Raw genomic sequence first — 20,496 nt, forward strand, 5'->3', positions numbered from 1 at the left:
ACTTCCGTGGAAATCCTAGCATATGTGTGATCTGATCTAAACCCTTTCCTTTAGGCATGGTCCAGTCGTAGATTAGTACTCTTATCCGCAGATGCTGATACCCCACGTAGGGTCCAAGGCTCATTGTGATACATGAATTTGAGGTAGCATTTTTAGAATTTCTTTCCAAAATCTAAGAACCAGGTCCTTTTACCTGTCTCATATTGAGATTTGGTTTTACTAATATTTCATCTGTCGAATTTAAACACCTTAGTGACTCAGCAGAAGAGCAGCATGAGCTGTAAATGTAAAGGGCTAACTAAATGACTTCAGTATGAACTCAAAACAAAGAGTGTATGCTACACTTATAGACAATGTTAACTAGTAGCTTAAATATTTAAACACTCCTGAAAGTGGCAAAATGAGATATAACTTCCTTTACAACTTTTACAGACTAAAATTTGTCATGTTTTCCTGTCAAAAACCTGAAATGTGGACTAGTTAGTGGAAAATCATAAAATACTGTCATGTGGATAACTTTTAATTTTTAAAGATGAAAAATGTCTTCATGGATATTAGGACTTTCATTTGGAGATTTTCAAAACATATTTTCAAGTTTAATAGGAATATATTGTGTATATCTGTGACTATGTGTTCTATGAATCCATATTTAATTTAACAAATCTCATCAATTCACTTGACATTTTTCTCCCTTTGAGCTCTCCTTTCCCCTCTCTTCTCCCCATTAAGGGCATTTCTTTCACTGTAGCAGACTAATTTTTGAAACAGGTTTTATAAAACAAAGCTGGCAATTGTTTTAGAGGAACTTTTAAACTATTCAACTCTGATATATTACAAATGATTAAATGAATATTTAAGAATCTAAAGCCTTTAACAACACTAATAAAATCTCAACTCCCCCAATGCACCAATGTACTCTTTAAGAATAGCAGTTAATTAATGCTAATGGGAATAATGCATCTATAACTTAAGATATGTGCTTGAAATTAGCAAAAAATATTGTTTCTAAAAGGAAAATCTCTTCTTTTAAAAAAAAATGAAACAATGCTAGGTGTGGTAGTTTGTACTTGCAATGTGAGCATCCAGTAGGCTGAGGGCAGATGACGATGAGCTTAGAGCTAATGCTGGCTGTTTAGAGAGTTCCTGACTGGGTGGAGTTCTACAGTGACAACTTGTTTCTGAAAGCAAAGCAAGCAAACAAACAAAAGCAACAGTAAAAATAAATATAATTTTCTTTATAGCAAAAAAGATTTAGTGATAGTTATGTCTATCGAATGAACTAGGAGACATGAACTATAGTGGGTTATACCAAGGCAATGAAATTATTGAGAGAAAATACTTGCCTATTAAAACATTTAGATACATTAATTTATTATTAACAAAGTGCAACATATCAACCAAGATGTGCATTTACTGTCTCAGATATTAATTCTGAAAAAGAGAGATAAATGTAGATTTATAATTGAAAAGTATTCCAATTTATAAGTGATATCTACAGTTACATAAATATATAGCATGTGGTATGTGCTCTGGGGTTTCTGAACTTTTATAAGAGCATATAGACATAGAGAGAAATATTCAACACAGGTATATTTGCCATTTGTTTACATTGACCCTGGTATAATACATAGAGCTGTAGCATTTCTAAGTGGAACAATTGTTTTTGAATCCCAAATTACTAAGACAGTTTCAGAGCTTAGCAATTCAAATCACCAAACTAGAAAATGTTACATTTTAATTGAAACCAACTGTAGTATGTGCCCCAAAGACAGTCTTATTGTACTTTTGTTTTGTGGTGATATAGAGCCTCTAACTCACCTGGGGGCAGGAGGGAATAACAGGAAGTTGTTGAAAGGATTGGGATAGGAGTTCTGAGGCTCACAAGCTTCACACACCACACACACACACACACACACACACACACACACACACACACGTACATATTGAACATGAAGACTTCAAAAAACCTTTACATGTCAGGAAACCTAGAGTTGGATTCTGTATTCGGTGGGCACACCTCCTTGTGTTGGCACAGGAAGACAGCTGCAGATGGCTTCATTCAACTCCCTGCTCAAATTTGTCACTTTGTGTCATAACCCCCGGGTTCTTAAATGTAGCTTCACAATGTGTTAAATGGATTTGCCTGATATATGCCTAAATGTAGCTGTACTGGCTACTTCTGCTCTGGGTTCATTCATGGCGGTATAGTTTGTTTAAAGGCAAAGAACAGTCATATAAATAGGGGAGGAAGATCTTTTTGGCTTCAGTGGAGGCCAGACATGCTGGATGTGTGGAGAAGATGACTTCTATAGAGGTGTGCACATTTCAGGAATAAACTTTATAATACAGAAAAGTATGGTACACTCTAAGTAAAGTCCTGTTAGCCCTTTCCTTCAATATTAAATGCTATTTTCTACAGTTAGGTCATACAGAATATCCAGCAATATTTATGGTAGTAAGGGCTACTTGGAAAACACTGAGTGACTGTAAAGCACATCCTTGCTAAAATATTAGATAAACTGGTAATAGAGACATGATGACTAACGGTAGAAAAGCCAACAGGAAAGAGGAGTAATTACATGTGTCTTGCACACAAGCCTAGTGTATTACATCCAGTATAAAATGCTCTGTCATATAGAAGAGCAAGCGCGTTCCTTGTCATGGTGACATAGCTGTATTTGGAAGCTTTATAGAGTGGCTTGTTTCCCAGAGCACATTAAGCTTCCCAACACGGCTTACTCAGTAGAATCTCTCCTCCCAGTTAAAAACTGTTTTTTGCCAGAAAACTCTGCAATCCTTTCCACAACTTGCTGATGACTTCTTTTGTGTATCTCTACTCGAGGCGGACAGTGTTTGCTCTTCCATCTCATAAAATGTACCAGCATTAGAGACACATGAAAAGCAGTTTTGACCTTATATAGTTTATCACTGTATTGGTTGGGGCACACAGGCCTTTCCAAAAGGTACACATATCTATTACTACTGCATTTTTATCTTGGAACAAAATACAAACAGAAAATTGGAGATAAATGAAGAAACAAGAAGTCTCACAAAGGAGAAATTCCTTAATGCACAAAGAGAACCCCTCTTGAGTAGATATGCAGTGAAAGACTGAGTGGAAAGGCTTCCTGGAGGGTGTATTAACGTTGTCATCACAGGAGACCTGGGAATCAGCATTTGCTGGGTCCTTCAGACCAACATCTCAAATGGATTTCAAGTTCTAAGAGAAGTTTTAATCACTTTATATCACTCATCAGGCTTTCCTCAGTAAGCATGACAGCAAGCAGCAGCCCTGTTAGGTCCTCTCTCCTTCCACCAGCCCTTCTCCAGCTCTCCCATCCATTCCTGTCCGCCTGCTGTCCTTTCACGTTCTCTGCGGCCCCTGCTTTCCCATGGTCTTTAGTCTTGTTCTCCAGTGATGTCAATAAAAATAAACAGTTTACTTAAAACAAATGTGTCTAGGCCCATAATGCCTAGTAGTAGTGTGTGCCTTTTTATATTTAGTTAAAACATAGCTGTGACACTGGATTTTAAATCCGGTTTTAATAGCACACACACACATACACACACACACACACACACAGATTATATATATATATATATATATATATATATATATATATATATATATATATACACTCTGCTAATATTTGCCACCACATTGGCCTCTCCCGTACCTTACCCTTCTTAGAATATGCTTAGAAGCAAATCCCAAAGGAAAGAGAGAACTGAAATGCTATTTAGTGTCACCAAATTTATTTATAAATATATACAGTGGTAAACTCACTGAAGCCCGTGTGAGAGTACTCCCATGCTTACTGATCCCAGAGTGCAGAAAGAATTAGTGTATTCAGGAAAACTCAAAGTCATAATTAGTCTTGTGAATTATAATAATCTGGTCTCATCCTCCATTTCTTTCTCACGTGGTATTCCCGGTATGAATTCCAAATGAAAAATGACAACGAAGTTGAGCATTAATAATGGCATCCCTGTGAAATATGAGCATTTTCCTAGAATAAAACTGGAAATCTGCCCCATCTTCATCCTACATTGTTTAATTAAAAGAAGAGCATCAACATATTTTTCTGATTAAAAAGTCAGTCATACTTTTTAAAATAACTCAAAATAAGAAAATAAATATTTCTCCTCCTATGTAAATATACCTCTTCCTCTTAGTGTAGTTATAGATATGTCTATATTTAATTTAATTTTTTTAACTTGTAAGTGTCTAGGTTTGATAGTTTCCTTGAACAAACAGAAACAAAAGATCAGGAAAGGTAAAAAGGATGAGATAAATAAATAAATAAGGAAGGCATTCAGGGCAGACAGTTTTCATGATTTGACCACCAAGGTCACCAAATAGTTTGTGATTACTAATTGAGGTGATCAGTTATTTTAATGTATGGATATACATAAATTAAGAGAAAAAATGAAATTTGTTGTCTGCCCTAGAATTTTATAACATTTTGTGAAATAACAGTATACTTTTGAAAGAGTTATAATTTGATAACTTGCTTAACTTGTAGAAAAAAAGGCAAAATGCATAATAATTGTATATGCCTTAAAGCCCAAACTTGCATAGCTCCTATAGCCCTAAAATTTAGGAATTGCTCATCAACAGGACATAAACAATTTGTAGTACATTCTAACAATGCCATATTACTTAGCAATACAAACTATGTTATTGATTTATACAATATAGAGGACTCTCAGCATAATTGTATTAAATGAGTTTTCATGCCTGTATGAAAAATAACAGATCAGGAATAAAAGACAGGAATGGGGAGAACATAAACCATTTTTTGTATTGCAGGAAATTCAAACTAATTCATAGTAACAAAAAGTAGATCAGGCAGAGGGTGTTGGCAGAAAACTCTAGGATAAGGAAATTGTAGGTAATATGTGTCTATCATGTTGATTGGGAATAAATACACAGGTGTATGCACCTGTAAAAGTTTAAATTATACAATTAAATATGAACAGTTAGTTATATAGTTTTTATCTCAATGAGTATGTTCTATAAAATGCAAAATGAGTATACAAAATGAATGCATTAAGTAATCAGAACACAATGGGTTTTGGTGTTATTTGTGATAATGCAACCTTTGGCAGTTTTGAAGAATTTGGAGATTCCAAGTATCTTTTGCATTCATTTGCTGGTGTTTATGGCTGTGGATTTAATTTAAAACATTTTCCTATTTTTTTAATTAAAATCAGTATATTCCTAAATGCAAAGAACAATGTGTATGTAAAAGACAGTGTATATTTTGATTCTCTTGAAATATTCTAAAATGTGTGACTTAGGTCAGTCAGCTAAACCAGCATCCAAACACTGCTAACCAATCCTTTGAGGCAGAGATAAGCTAGAAGATACTTTCATCTTGAGAAAACAGGATCAATCTCCAAAGCCTTTTATTATTATGTTTGTTGTAAGGCCATGAAATAGCTGATCCTGTTGGTCAGCATGACACACTTGCAAGAGGGAAGGTCAACTGAATAAATTCCTCCATCTGATTGTCCATAGACATATCTGTAGGTATTTTCCTCATGGTTCATTCCTATAGGAAGCTACTGTGGACAGTATCATCCCTAAGCAATTGGGCCTGAGCTATATAAGAAAGGTAGAGAGAAGAGACCAGTAAGCACCACTCTGCTATGGTCTCTGCCTCAGTTTCTGCTTTGAGCTCCTACCATGGGTTCTCAGCATGGTTCCCTCATTTAGTCAGTTTTGTCACAGCAACACAAAGCAAACTAAGACACACATCCAAAGAGTTTTCTTTTCTTTTCATTTCCTACCATGGGTATAATTAAAGCAGTCAGTCAGTCAGACAGACAGACAGACAGAGTAGAAGTTTCCCTGAGGAGTGCTTATAGACAAATAACAGATAGTCTTTGCACATGATTGCTTCTGATATATATCTTGTGAGTAAATCCATTTTAATTGTTTTCAACAAAATTCTGTTTGAATCCACAGTAAGTTATAGAAACAGCACACTGAGTCTCCTCTGGAATAGGACACGAATGCCAGAGGCCCATACCAAAGTCCTTTCATGGCTCAGTGTGAAGGACAGAGATGACTCCAGGTCACTGTTTGTTTTTTCTAATTGTATTACAGATAATACTGTGTTTACAATTATAATTAAGGTTTTAGATGCAGAGCCTGAATTAGATCGGTCTTCAGTCTTTATCTTAAGGTGGAGAGAAACTGAATTCCAATCAACATAGTTGGGGGCAAATGGAAGACAATCTCTTTACATTCATATGTCAGTAAAGCAGAACAAACATGCAGTGGATAGCATATTGATGTGTCTGATATTACCCAAGATAGATGTTTTCTGCCTTGACACATAATGATTTAAATATATTGCTCTGATTTTACAGACATAATTAAAAATTTATAAACAGAAACATTCTAAACAGTACTTAGAGTGAGCTGCTTATTAATTTTTTTAATACCCTCTCTTCATTTTGGCCAGAGGTGGTCTTTACACATCATAGAGTACTGAACATAGGATCTGCAATAGGAAGCGTGCTGTTGAGCATGGACATGGGTTTATAGCTGCTCTTGTGTTGAGATTCAGCGAACACTGGCATTTGAAGCTCTCTGCACACTTAGGACTATGTCCTCCTCTGCAGTTGGTCTTTTTCCAAAATAGAGTCCCTCAACATAAAGGCAGACTCAGCTTCTCTCCTATTGCCTTTCACTGTCCCCAGTAGCTGCTTCACTTTTTGTATCCTTCTTCTCCACTATTTTTGATTAAAAAGGGGATTTTATTGGAAATCTAAAGAACTATAAACCACTGCATGATAGCAGTGTAAGCCAGGTATGTATGGTGTGACTCAGGCCTTTATTTGTTTGTCTATTTGTTTATTTTATGGAAAATTAGATTAATAGGCAGAGTCAGTGGATGATCTAGGATATGGGATACTTGTCGACATCAAAATATTTAACTTGGAAACGAGGGGAAAATACCTTGTCTTCTCAGAAGGCACATGAAAACATACACATATAGTATCACTAAGTACGACCCATACATCTATTCTCCAAACACACCTATTCTCCTTGAGCCTTCACTGATCCATTAGTGTGAAGTCACTTTTTAATTTGCTGTTATAAGTAATTGCAATGGATTTATTAATTGATGCATGATATAATCATTATTAATTACTCTTAACTTCACAGTATTTCATATAATATGCTTCATAGCTCTTTAATATCTAGAAAGATAGATTTCAGAGTAAATCCCAAGGACAATGGACCCACAAAAGCAGCTATGGACTACATTAGAGCAAAGAAATTAAAGTTTGTAGCAAAGGAAAAGCTAAATAGCTTCTACAAATACTTATGTTCATTTGCTCACATCAGGTCTAGTTGCTTTAAATTAGGACAATAAACACAACCTCCAATCCTGCATTATACATTTTTTAATTCATGGACTAACCAATAGTGATGATCATATTTTTAAAAATAATCTGTGTAGATTATAATTTTGGAGAATAATTTTATCTGTTGTTGGTTATATTTTTACAAAAAAACTAAGATTTGGTAAATTTTCAGTTCTAAAGATTGATTTATATGGAGCTGGTGTTAAACAGAAACCAAAGCATCCCTTTAATTATTGGAATAGTAAAATTTGCCAAACTATATGTATTTCCTTTGTGTAAAATTACATCATTTTCTATATGCATTATTTGTTGGTCACTAATTATTTTTGTAGGGTGTGTACTATTTTATATAAAAATATATCATGTCCTCTCTCTTTCTCTCTGTCTCTGTCTCTCTCTGTGTCTCTCTCTGTGTCTGTCTCTCTGTCTCTCTCTCTGTTTCTCTCTGTCTCTGTCTGTCTGTCTGTCTCTGTCTCTCTCTGTCTGTCTTTTTGTCTCTCTGTCTGTCTCTCTGTCTCTCTCTTTCTCTCTCTCCCTCCCTCTCTCCCTCCCTCCCTCTCTCTCTCTCTCTCTCTCTCTCTCTCTCTCTCTCTCTCTCTCTCTCATCCTTGATAAGCAGAACAACTTGTATAGATTCTTGAATACAATAAGTGAATGTATAATATAAGGAGAAGCAATGCGGCCTAAAGAAATATCAAAAGCTAAGACAGAGAGTTGAGTATGAGATAAAAATGATTTCTTTACCTTAAGCTCCTTTAGAATGATGTAGAATAGTTAAAAGTTAAGTAGAATTCAACATAACTTTTCCTCTCCACTAATTAGCTATTCAGTTGTTGCCATCACCTGATCAATTTCAGTTTAGTACTATATATACTAATGTTGTACAAAATTTTAACATTTTTCCCTTTTTTTTGAGGCTGGCTTGCTGAAGAAGGATGCTGTCTTGTATATTTTAAACAACTGTGTGCCTGGTTCATTCAAAAACAGTCTGAATAGGACATGGGCTACACTGTAGTCCTAACTACTTGCATGACAGAGGGAAGAAGATTGCATCAGTCTAGGAAGCATCCCATACTGTCTGTAAAAACTTAAAACGAAATAATAAAGGCTTAGAAAATGCAATGATCTGCCGACGCTTCCAAGCACCTCTGCTCTTGCTGCCTCATGTCGGTCAGCAAACTTGGTATCTGCTCTTTGCTTCCTGCTGTCACCCAGCTTCTGACGCTGCATGGACGACTCCAGGTGTCAGAGCTTGCTGCCTTCCATGACCTACCCGCCTTTCTCTGCTCTCAGCTGTGCTGTATCCTGGTCTCTGTTGAGCATGGTCTGCCAAACTCACCAAGAAGCTCATCTATTAACATGTGATTGGTCAAATCAGAAAAAGAAGAGGATATCTATATTTTATACTTAGTGGAGCGACTGAGAATCCACTTTTAAATTGTTCGATACAGTGCTCCAGGACTGTGTGGTTCATAGTTGAGGGGATGGCAAGACCATGAAGGTGGGATGCTTCAAAGACACTGAGGAGAAACTAGATAGGATTTCCTGACTGTGTGCACTAAGGGGACACTTATGGCTCATACTTTATTCTGGCCCAAAAAACTGAGGCCATCTGAGGCCCCGTCCCTAACTCTGATCCAGGAAGTAAAGGGAGATTATTTCACTGTTATCCAGTCATAGCTCTGTCTGTGAGGCATCCAAATTGTGATGTATCCTGTGCAGCTGCATATTGTCTGTAGCTCATGCAGGAAATCCATGCTTGGGAACAGAATAGCTTAGAGGGGAACAAATGGTCAAGAGAATGAAATAAAAAAATTGCATAGGAGAAAACTGAGACTCCTCACATCCACCAGAAGAAGCGATTGATGAATATAACTAATAGGGTTTTAGTGAGGGTAGAATTTAGAAACTGGGACAAGACTGGAAAAGGAATAAATGGAGAGCTTTGCCTTCCCGAAGAGAATAGTTATATAATTATTTATTTTATATTTTGTATTATTTCAGAATTAAGCACAATTGTTTATATGTGCTTATAAAACTGTTAAATAAAATCTTCTACCTCACACATGGGTCATGTACCTATTATTTCTAAGTATTGGAGTTGGAGTTCTTTCCAGGGGCCAGTCTCTTGGACAGGAAGAGAGATGCTCTGAAGAAAAGACAGGCAAAGAGTCAACACCCCTACCCCTGGCTCACTCTTGTTCACTCTCAAGTCAACTTCATGGCCATGCCCAGCTCCAACCCACATAACCTTCCTCCCTAAAGTCACAGCGACCACTGAGTGACCCAGCCACCTCTTGGAGCCCAACATTCTTCTGTTTCCCAGAAGATGAGCAACCAAAGATATTTACAGTGCCAAACTGTGGCCCATCCTTGAGAGCCTCAGGAGCCAAGAAGATGACATGGCCTCATGGACCAGCAACAAGGAGATGCGATGAGGCTATGTCTCTGGACAGAGAACATATTCTAGGTGAAATTTTATAAGAGGACCAGGAAGAACAAATTCTGATATAAGGGTTTTAATATATATCAATATAATTATATATTAATATAAATATATTATGAATATATTAAATATATATGAAATGTTTATCACAGAATGAATTGATGATGCAAAAACAGGCACTTCTTATTGTCTGAATCTAATACACCCCTGAAAGTCTATGTAAAAGCAAATTTTTATATTCAAGATAGGAAAAGTGGGTCAGGTGAGATGTCATAGCGGTTATAGGTGCTTTTAGCCAAGCCTGGTGATCTGAGTTTAGTGCCGTGGGCCCCTCTGGTGGGAGGGAGCAGTGACCCCAGAAGGGTGTCTGTCCTCTGACCCCCACGTGCGCACTGTGTCACATGTGCGCCTCCCCATTCAATATATAAACAATTAAACTAAACTTTTCGATGGATAGTCCCACATTTCTAGTACACACAAAATTTATAATCATTGACTCTCACACACACAGAGAGAAAGAGAGGGGGGCTATGTAGGTACCTGTAGAAACATTGGATCCCTTGGTGCTGAAGTTACAGGCTGTGCTGGGCCTCCCAACCTGAATGTTAGTACTCAAATTCAGGTCCTGTGGAGGAGCGTTCTTGACCACCATGATGGATTATTGGGAGGTTCAACCTTGTACAGATCTTATGCTGGTCTTCACAGCTGCTATGAATTCATAAGTGAAGTAGTTTGTCATTTTCAAGAGACAGAATTCTACAGGCATTCATTCCTTCCCTTCCTCTCTGTTACATTCTCTCCTCTCCCCCTTCAATAATGACTTTTGAGCCTCAGACGATATCATATTTCCAATTTGCAGAAGAAACTTAGGCATATAAAGGTTTTAAAATTGTGTGTGTATGTGTGTGTATATGCATATGTGTGTATATATATATATATATATATATATATAGAGAGAGAGAGAGAGAGAGAGAGAGCATAGGTATATGTATAGATGGTTTTATGTTTAAAACCACAGTGTTGAGCTCTCAACAGTAACTTAGTCTTGGAACTTGGGTCAATGCTGAGTCTCTGCATTAACTCAACCACTTTAAACTGAAGCTTCTCCAACCAATGCTAAGAACCACATGAATCAATGAACATATGTATAAGAATTTAGAAGATAGATAACAGCAGAATAAATCACCTGCTTCTCCTTGAGAATAGAACTTCTCCACCCATGGACTTTAACTCAGTGTACAGTTACAGGTATGGAATTCCTTCCTGTGGAGTGGGTCTCCAATTCTATTAGAGAGCAAGTGGTTACCTTCATAATAGTCATGTTACTGTTACACCAGGGGACACATCTTGCCTAGTAGGTCAGTACTATAGCATGGAGTTTCCATAGCTTGAGAAGACCACTGATGATATCTTTCAATAGCCTGAATAACTCTTTCCATCATTATAAAGGCTAATCATCAGAGAGGAAGTTTTCGGGTCAGCTTCATCTTGATATTTCTATCTCTCACTGCCAATGTTCAGCTTCCCCAGCAGAATCTCACCATCAATTCCTGGTTAGTAACCACGAGCAAGAGCGAAAGCCTAAAAAAAAAACTAGTCTTTTAGGCTGTTGGGTAAAGCTGCTATGAAAAAGTAGCATTTTTCCTCAGCCAAGCGTCTAGGATGGAAATATTTTTGTGTCTGTCTGGAAATATAGCCTTCTTTTGAACCTTGATGTAAGTTATTGATTTTTCTCAAAGATCTTTATTAGTCTGGTCACTCACAGACACATGTATACATTTTGTTGAGTAATAGTCTGTATTTATTCAGTTAATAAATGTTGCAAAGCTATTGTTCTCTGGGGACTTCAAATAAAGAGATATTTATCTCTTTGGAATTTTAGAAACACTACAATTAAAATGAAATGCAATCAATAAAATATTAATGCAGCTGTGCTTTAAGGCCAACTACTTAATGGTTAGATCCATATCTCTCCTTCTCTAGCTCGATAAGTAGTCAATGACTTAACTAGCACATTAGGAACACCATATATGTCTAATTGAGGGCTTGTTATTAATTCATAAAAGTTCATGATACCACTATCTGGTCACTAAAAAAAACCAACAAACAAACCAACAAACAAAAAACTCCTTGGAAGACTAATTTGATACTTTGAAATCAAACACTATTTTTCCCTCTTACATCATGGAGTGCGAGGGCGAGCAGAGGTTCTATAGATCAGTCCTCACCTTTTCTTTTTAACCCGGCCACTGGCTATCAGTGCCACAGTTAGTGATGACCTGGATTTGAATCCCAGGGTCCTAATTCCCAGGCTGCTGAACCCCAGGATATCATAACACCGAGTCCTAGCTCAGACTGAGATCTTTCAGGTATAGTGCAGTTCCTAGACCTGAGCTATGATTATTGTTTTAAATACACAGTATGATGAGGGCATTAAGTAGAGTAAAGCAAGAGGGGGCAGCAACAAATCTGAATAAAATCTACCTCACAGTAGCAAATTCCACTGAATGTCTTGAGACTAATTTTGGTAAAGGTAAGTTAACACATTCTTAGAAACAAGGCTCTAAATCATTTAACACCAGCTTTGCTTTCCTGGAAGGTTCTGACTCTTAAGACAGATGGGTAGATTTGGAGTTCTAATGTAAGGGTTGAATTTGGAGGCTGGGGTAGAGGCTCAGAGGATGAGTTTGCTGCATAAATACAAGAGTCTGGATTCTAATCCCCATAAGCCACGTACAAAACACGATAGGGTAATGTGCCTGTAATCCCAGCCACCGTCGGTAGCCACCAGATGGTAGCCACCAGACTAGACTTCAGGTCCACTCAGAACACCTGGCATCCTCCTTGGACTCCACACACGGGTGCGAGTACACTCTCACATACACATTTGCGCACAAATAAATTGTAGTGGCTTTACAGAGAAAACAATTCCCCACTAATTTTCCGTTGTTCTTTTCTATGTCAATCAGCTTTAAATATTCATTTCACGTCATATTGGGGTATGAAAAGATTCTAGCTCCATCCATTTGCCTAAGAATTTCATGAATTCATTGTTTCTAATGGCTGAATAGTACTCCATTGTGTAGATATACCACATTTTTTTTTTGCATCCACTCTTCTCTTGAGGGATACCTGGGTTCTTTCCAGCATCTGGCAATTATAAATAGGGCTGCTATGAACATAATAGAGCATGAGAATAAGTGAGGTAACCCAGACTCAAAAGGTGAATCATGGTATGCACTCACTAATAAGTGGATATTAACCTAGAAAACTGGAATACCCAAAACAATCCACACATCAAATGAAGTACAAGAAGAAAGGAGGAGTGGCCCCTTGTTCTGGAAAGACTCAGTGGAGCAGTATTCGGCAAAACCAGAACGGGGAAGTGGGAAGGGGTGGGTGGGAGGACAGAGGGGGAGAGAAGGGGGCTTACGGGGAGTGGGGGGCTAGAAAAGGGGAAATCATTTGAAATGTAAATAAAAAATATATCGAATAATAAAAAAAAGAAAAGATTCTAAAATTCAGTTAACTCTCACAATTCTGCATAAAAGACAAAGTAAAGCTTTTGGCCTAGAATTTATACAATGGTTTTAATTGTAACTAGCAAAATTATTGACTGGTAAAATGGAAAAGGCTTTCCATTTCAGTTTTGTTTAAAGATTGGTTTATGTATTTATTTTTATGTGTATGAGTGTCTGGCCTGCCTATATGTACATTTACCATCTGGATGCCTGGTGCCTGTCGAAAGCATCGGATCCCTGGAGCTGGGGGTACAGATGGTGGAGCTGTGAGCGGAACCTAGGGACCCTGCAAGAACCCCGAAGAAGCATATGTGGTCGAGCAAGCCTTGCGTTATTAAAACGCTGCATCTAAAAAATGGTTTTTAGAACATTTTAGAATGTTTTAACCTTGTCAAAGTGAGTCCAGCCCTGGCCTTCAGCTTTGATGAAGGGATTTCTCAGCTCGTGTAAGGACAGTATTTTCGATGTGATTGTCGTAAAGACAAAGGTCTTTACAGCAGCTGGAGCAGGTTGAGCTGCATCCTCACTCCCGCTCTTACTCATACTTCCTCACAGCTTTGCCTGCTTCAGCAGGTTACGCAGCGTCCTGGAGGATGGAGTGGAGGCAGCTCTTACTGCACGATGTTTGTGTTTCTATGTTTTGAAGAATCAGGCAAGAAATAGACCTTTTCCTCCTGTGCATCTGCAAACAGAGTGACTGCAGAGAAGTAAATTTCCATAGAGAGAGACCTTGAGGGGTGTGTAGCAGTGTTTCTAGATCATTTTAGGAAATACAGGCAGCAAATGTCACAACTTAAAACTATCTTCCCTTCAGTTTTTTAAAATGTCTAATTATATCAAGAAGAAAGTCTCAGTCTGGTCCTAACAAAGGCTTCCAAACACTTTTATCTTCCTTTCTAAAAGACGCTGAAGATGAGCCTCAGGCTGAGCATCTTCTGCAGAAAACTACATAGAACTAGAGTTTAATAATATTGTATGGTTTTCATAAATCAAGAAATTCAGATTACCATCTTTTTAGGTTGACAACTTTTTAATGGTAGTGATTCAAAAAGTTCTTTTAAAGCATAGTTAGGTTTAAAAAAAAGAAAAATGATTTAAAGAAAATATCAAGTAAAAGTGAATGTAACACTGCATATACTGGCATGATGAAAATCACAAGACTAATGCTGGGAGAAGTAAATCAATCCCCTACTACATGGATTGAATATCAGAAGCCCCAGGATGCAGGAAATCACAATCAGGACTGCTGTCCACAGGTCACCAGGAAGTCAGGACTGCTGTCCACAGGTCACCAGGAAGTCAGGACTGCTGTCCACAGGTCACCAGGAAGTCAGGACTGCTGTCCACAGGTCACCAGGAAGTCAGGACTGCTGTCCACAGGTCACCAGGAAGGCAGAGCTGCTGCCCACAGGTCACCAGGAAGGCAGAACTGCTGCCCACAGGCCCCCTTCCAAATGGATGGCATACTTCCACTTGACAGTATAAACTATTGTCTTCAAAATGTTCGTTTTTCTCCCTTGTGAGCAATATTCATTGAGTTCAAACTTGTAAAACAATAAAGCTTTATGTTTCCATCCCCCATGTGATGCCAGGGCTGACATGGTGATGTTATTGACAAGGAACCCCAGATATTGTAAAATCTCAGTCAGATTTGTGGAACCTGAATGAATGAGAAAGAAAATGGCAAGAAACTGTCTAACGTGAAATTTTATTCCAAATTCAATGCCAAACTAGGGCTTATTCTATGTATCTTGAGTGTAATTTGCCTAAATAAGTAGAAATGTGCTTTGCTTGAAATTTATGTCCCAAGTTCTTAGAATTATTGCTCTTCAAAAATATACAGACTCATTAAAATGCAAAATTAAATTTCCCCTAGAAAGATAATTTTTAAAGAAAGATAAAACATTTTTGCAAGTATTTAAAAATACAGTGATGCTGATCTAGAGGGTTTGTTTTGATTTTTATTGTTTGTTTTGTATTTTATTGCTGCCAAAATATTTCCAAGAGAAGAATGTAGATACAGCTTCTCCTTTGCAGGGGTCCACAGTTTCCTAAGTCACTGGCCATTCTAATCATATGAGCAGAACACTAACTAGACTGTTGATTAAAAAAACACTGCACAGGGCTGGGGCGATCTCTCAGTGTGCCAGGTGCTTGCTGAGCACACGTGAGGAACTGAGTGTAGTAATCCCTAGAACCCACACATGTTCTCCCAGCTCTGAGAGGCAGACAGGATAACCCCAGGGGCTCGCTGACTACTCAATGAAGGCAAATGTATGAGTTCCAGCAGGAGACTGTGTCTCAAAAACCAAGGTTAGTCTTTGTGTTTATTTGCTCATGCTCCAGAAAATAATATTGTTTTCAAAAATTCCTGTAAGCATTTGTGCTGTGTAGGGTTCTGTGTTAAGTGGCACTGTGTGTGTGTTGTGTGTGAGTGTGTGTGTGTGTGTGTGTGTGTGTGTGTGTGTGTGAGAGAGAGAGAGAGAGAGAGAGAGAGAGAGAGAGAGAGAATATTAGGAATTGGACATAGGGTCTGGCATTTGCTAGAAAACCACTCTGACATTTCCGTACCTGAGACTGACATTCAGGCTTTAGCTAATCTCAAGGACTATCTTTCTATGCACACAGTGATTCTTTTGAGTGATTGTAGAGCCTCTGTTCAGCAGGAAAGAGATGCCTCTGTTCTTTTCTGATTTTCTTCTGTTAGTTTACGAACAAATCTATTTCAAGCTACCATGGAAACATGTGACATTGGAAATCGCCTGTGAGCCATTTTCACGTGAAATTCAATCCTATATGTCCTTTGCCCCACTTATGAGTTACTTTTGCAGCCAGTACCATTGTGTCACATGAGCACCAAGAGCCACATGCTTCTGCCTACTTAGTGATGGGATTAAAGGGATGTGCCAGAACACATCACTATTATAAGGGACTAGTATTGGGAAATGTCTATTCATAATCTCCCAGAAGAGAGAGTGATAGAGTAGAAATAAAGTTATGTTCGTGAAGATGATGCAATGCCTCTTCAACAATTCACATCATTATAAGCTAGTTTTTAACACACACACACACACACACACACACACAGGTCAGGGAGGCTCATACCATAGAGGCCAGAAGAGGCTGTCATATCCCCTGAAACTGGAGTTATGTTCTTAGCTTCTGAACCCCTGTGAGCTAATTTATTTATGTGACCCATTTGAGATGTGTTTGACTGGTTTTTGGTGTTTATTTGTTTCAATTAATTCAGATCCGCCTCCTTGTAACTATTAGTTACCTTAAAATTTGATATTCATTATTATTATTAAATTTCTCTAATGTAGATCTAGCTAGATTCAAACTCATTTTTTAGCCTAGGCTGGCAGCTTTCTTCAGTGATTCCTAGTAGTATTGTTTGCCCCAGTTTCTCCTTTTCTAGGTGGGATTGGGTTGTTGCCTTGGACTGCTGATCTTGCTCCTTTATGGAGGATATTACAATGGTCCTACATTTTAGGTGAGAAAACACAACGAGAGAGAAAACTCATGTAACTCTCTTTGGCAGAAAAATCCACTAAGTCAGTAATATACAATATGATGTGTTTGGTTCAAAATATCTTTCATTCCAGAATTTCTGGCTCAATGACTCAATCTTATGAGGCTCCTTTGTGACTCTTCTACTTATCAAATATGGATGATGTGCTTCAATTAAGTGAAGCTTCTTGTCAATTTCCCCCCAACTCTCCATAACACATATACACACACACACTTTTATTCTTTAATAAGTCACAGATATAAAACTCCATTATAAATAAGTAGAGAGTCTTAAATGATTTTCAGAGAAAGTCACTGTCAGTTGCAATGTTAAGAACATATTTGTAAATGTTAAGCATTTTAATGATATGGTAATTGAAAATGCTGCAGGACCCTTTTGTTTCACCACATTTTCTAGAGGAGATGGCCAGGAACATAGTGTTTTAATGTTGACCTCGGGCCCGTAATCATCAAGGAAGGAATGAAGACCTTAGACTAGTTGGGACATGGTTTTAGTAAGACAGATTTTATGTATTTTCTCTTCTTTATTAGAAATACAAGCAGATAACTATAGTCAAATAACCTTAATGCCAAGAGAATTAAATAGACTTTAATGATAATGCATTTGATTTTTGCTCACTCTGAGAGGAGAAGGGTGTAACCTCCTGGCTGAGAGCAAAGGGGGAATTTTTTCTATCATCCTTGCATGAAACATGACTCTTTTTAATAATAATGATAATGAATATCAAATTTTAAGTTAGCTAATATTTACAAGGAGGTGGATCTGAAATTTCTGAGAGATTGTACTCATTATTAATCATTTACATTCAACATCCATCTTCTAAGTACATGATAGACACAAGTTAGATACTCAACTCTATGTTAGATATATAAAGATGAATATTGCCCAAGCAAAAGGCAAAAGAAAATGCATAATAGAAGAGTTAATTATAGACACATGTTTAACTCAGGTGCCATGGGAGAGGCTACATTGGATAATGTACTAGATAAGTCCCAGATACTTATCTAGTGGAAGAGACTAGAAGACCATTTCAGAGAAAGAATAGTTATTCTATGATCCAAAAAGCGTGAAGGTTGTAAGTCTTAGGTGAATGAGATAGATAGCTGAAAATATTTTAAGATAAACCTTTAAATTTGAACTCAATTCTTGTCAAGTTTTTTTTTTCCTTTTCAGTCTTGTTCATGAAGAAGTTAAGTTTGTCATGACAGTGATAATTTTAACTGGACTTCCTGCTGAATTACGTAGTTACCATTTAGTATTCCTCCTTAATCTCTGGTGAGCCAGAGAACTGCCAGTAAAGAACTGATCTGCCAAAGGACTGAGTGGTAACAGATCAGTTACAGTCTCCTGAAATGGAGAATGGAATCTAATGCCAGATCCAGTTATAAGATGTTTGAATACTATAGTAATGCAACATTATAAAACTTTCTGGAATTATTTAACAAAACCTAACATTAGGGAGTCTAAACCTTGTGATCAAGGCAGGGATATTGTGATACAGAGTGGATGCCAGTGCTCTATGTTTGTTTGTTTACTTTTTTTGGTGCTGATAACTAAACCCATACCTTTGTACATGCTAGGCAAAGTCTCTGCTATCTCAACCTAAGTTCTTTTGCAAATTATTATGCAGGAGAGTGGGGCTATCGTAAAAGGAAAGTTTGTGTCTGAAGAAATTTTTACATGGTGTGAAATGATTGCACATTCATAATCACAAAAATGCTTACTCTTTCGTTACTTATAGAAGTAATTTTACATATATGATCAAGAGTCACCATACAGCACATAATCCACATTAAGTGCCCCCATGTGCTAATCCAGACAGACTTCTCTGAGGCAAACTCTTAGGTAGTGGGGAAGAAAAAAGGAAATGGAAGAGAGAAGAAAAGAAAAGAAAGTAGAAAAAAGAAAATGAAGGAGGGATAAAAGGAGCAAGGGGAAGAGAGAGAGAGAGAGAGAGAGAGAGAGAGAGAGAGAGAGAGAGAGAGAGAGAGAGAGAGGAAGAAAAGAAGTCCTGCCTTAACTGCCTCTCCTTTAAGATTGTGAAGAGTCTATTAATCTGCCAAAACAAAATCTAAAACTTGTTGTGACTGATGCTTATTTGGGGGGAGCAATAGCAGAAATAAGGTTAAAGATGAAGAACAACCACTCCAGTGGTGATCACACCTTGTGTTATCACACGACAGTGACTGCCTTTTGAATATACAAACTTTTTTTCATGGAATCCAGGATTAAGCCACACATCATCTGTAGGAAAACATGTTAAAACATCCTGAAACTAACCGTTTACAAATATGTTTTTAAAATAGTTGAATTTTCAGTTCATTTGGATGAAGTTGAAAAATTAGTTGCCAAGTTCCTAAGTACAGTTCCAAGTAACTCTTCACAATTAGGTTTTTGGAATTATTTTTTGGGGGGTGGTGTTGGTTGGTTTTTTGCTTTGTTTTGTTTTTGTTTGTTTGTTGTTTGTTTGTCTGACAAGGTTTCTCTGTGTAGCCATGGTTGTCCTGGAACACCCTTTGTAGACCAGGCTGTCCTTGAACTCACCAAGAGCCACATGCTTCTGCCTACCAAGTGACGGGATTAAAGGGATGTGCCACCACCACCCGGCCCCACAATTAGTATTCTTAAGAAAATTATTCACTCATGGAGATTTTCACTGTACTAGCTATTTTTATGTCACCTTAATACAATCTACAGTCATTCCAGAAGAGAGAAACTAGAAAATGCCCCCATCCAATAACAGATGATTGATAAGGGAGGGCCCAGGCCAGGGTAGGCAGTGCCACTCCTAGGCAGGTGGTCCTGGGTGCTATAAGAAAGCAAGCTGGATAATCCATGAGAGCAGGCCAGTAAGCAGCACCCTGCATGGTCACTGCCTCAGGTCCTGCTCTGAGTGCCTACCATGACTTCTGGTGAACTGTGACCTGAGATTGCTAAAATAAAATAAACCACATCCTCCCCAGGTTGCTCATGGTCATGTTGTTTGTCATGGAAAAGAAACTCTAAGACAGCCACGACCACTGATAGTTGTTTTATATAATACAGAGATCATTTATAGGCTATGCTGTATTCTGTGGAGCTCTAAGAGTTCCACCATTATTCTTAGATTGCTCTTTGATACACAATTTCCCAGCACACATTTTGTTGGTATTTCTTGCTTGTTTGTTTTTTAGGACAAAGTCATCTGAAATCCTAATATGATGCCATTGGAGATTAGAGCCTTTTATAAGCTAACTAGATCATTGAGGTGGTGGTCTCAAAGCAGAATTAGTAAGAAAGCAGCCCACTGGTACAATAAGGGCGCACCTGAAGTTGACTGACTGATCTAGTTTTAGATTGGAATCAAAGCTTTCTTTATAGGAAGGAATCCATGCCTAGGATTTCAAACCCATTCAGAAATCAATTCGTGGAGAGGCCATCCGTAGATCCTTGGTGATAACTGTATTGTTATTAAGCTAAACTTAGGCCAAACTGCATTTTAAATATTTATATTCAGACTCTATAGATAATGCTACTCCCATGTTTAATCAAAGAAACTTGCCTTTACAACAAACCAGTAAAAAGCAAGAAACTCATGGCAGCTTAAGGTGATGAGCATGAGTGACATTTGA

The sequence above is a fragment of the Apodemus sylvaticus genome, chromosome 16 (assembly GCF_947179515.1).
Source record: "Apodemus sylvaticus chromosome 16, mApoSyl1.1, whole genome shotgun sequence".
In the NCBI taxonomy this organism is placed as follows: domain Eukaryota; kingdom Metazoa; phylum Chordata; class Mammalia; order Rodentia; family Muridae; genus Apodemus; species Apodemus sylvaticus.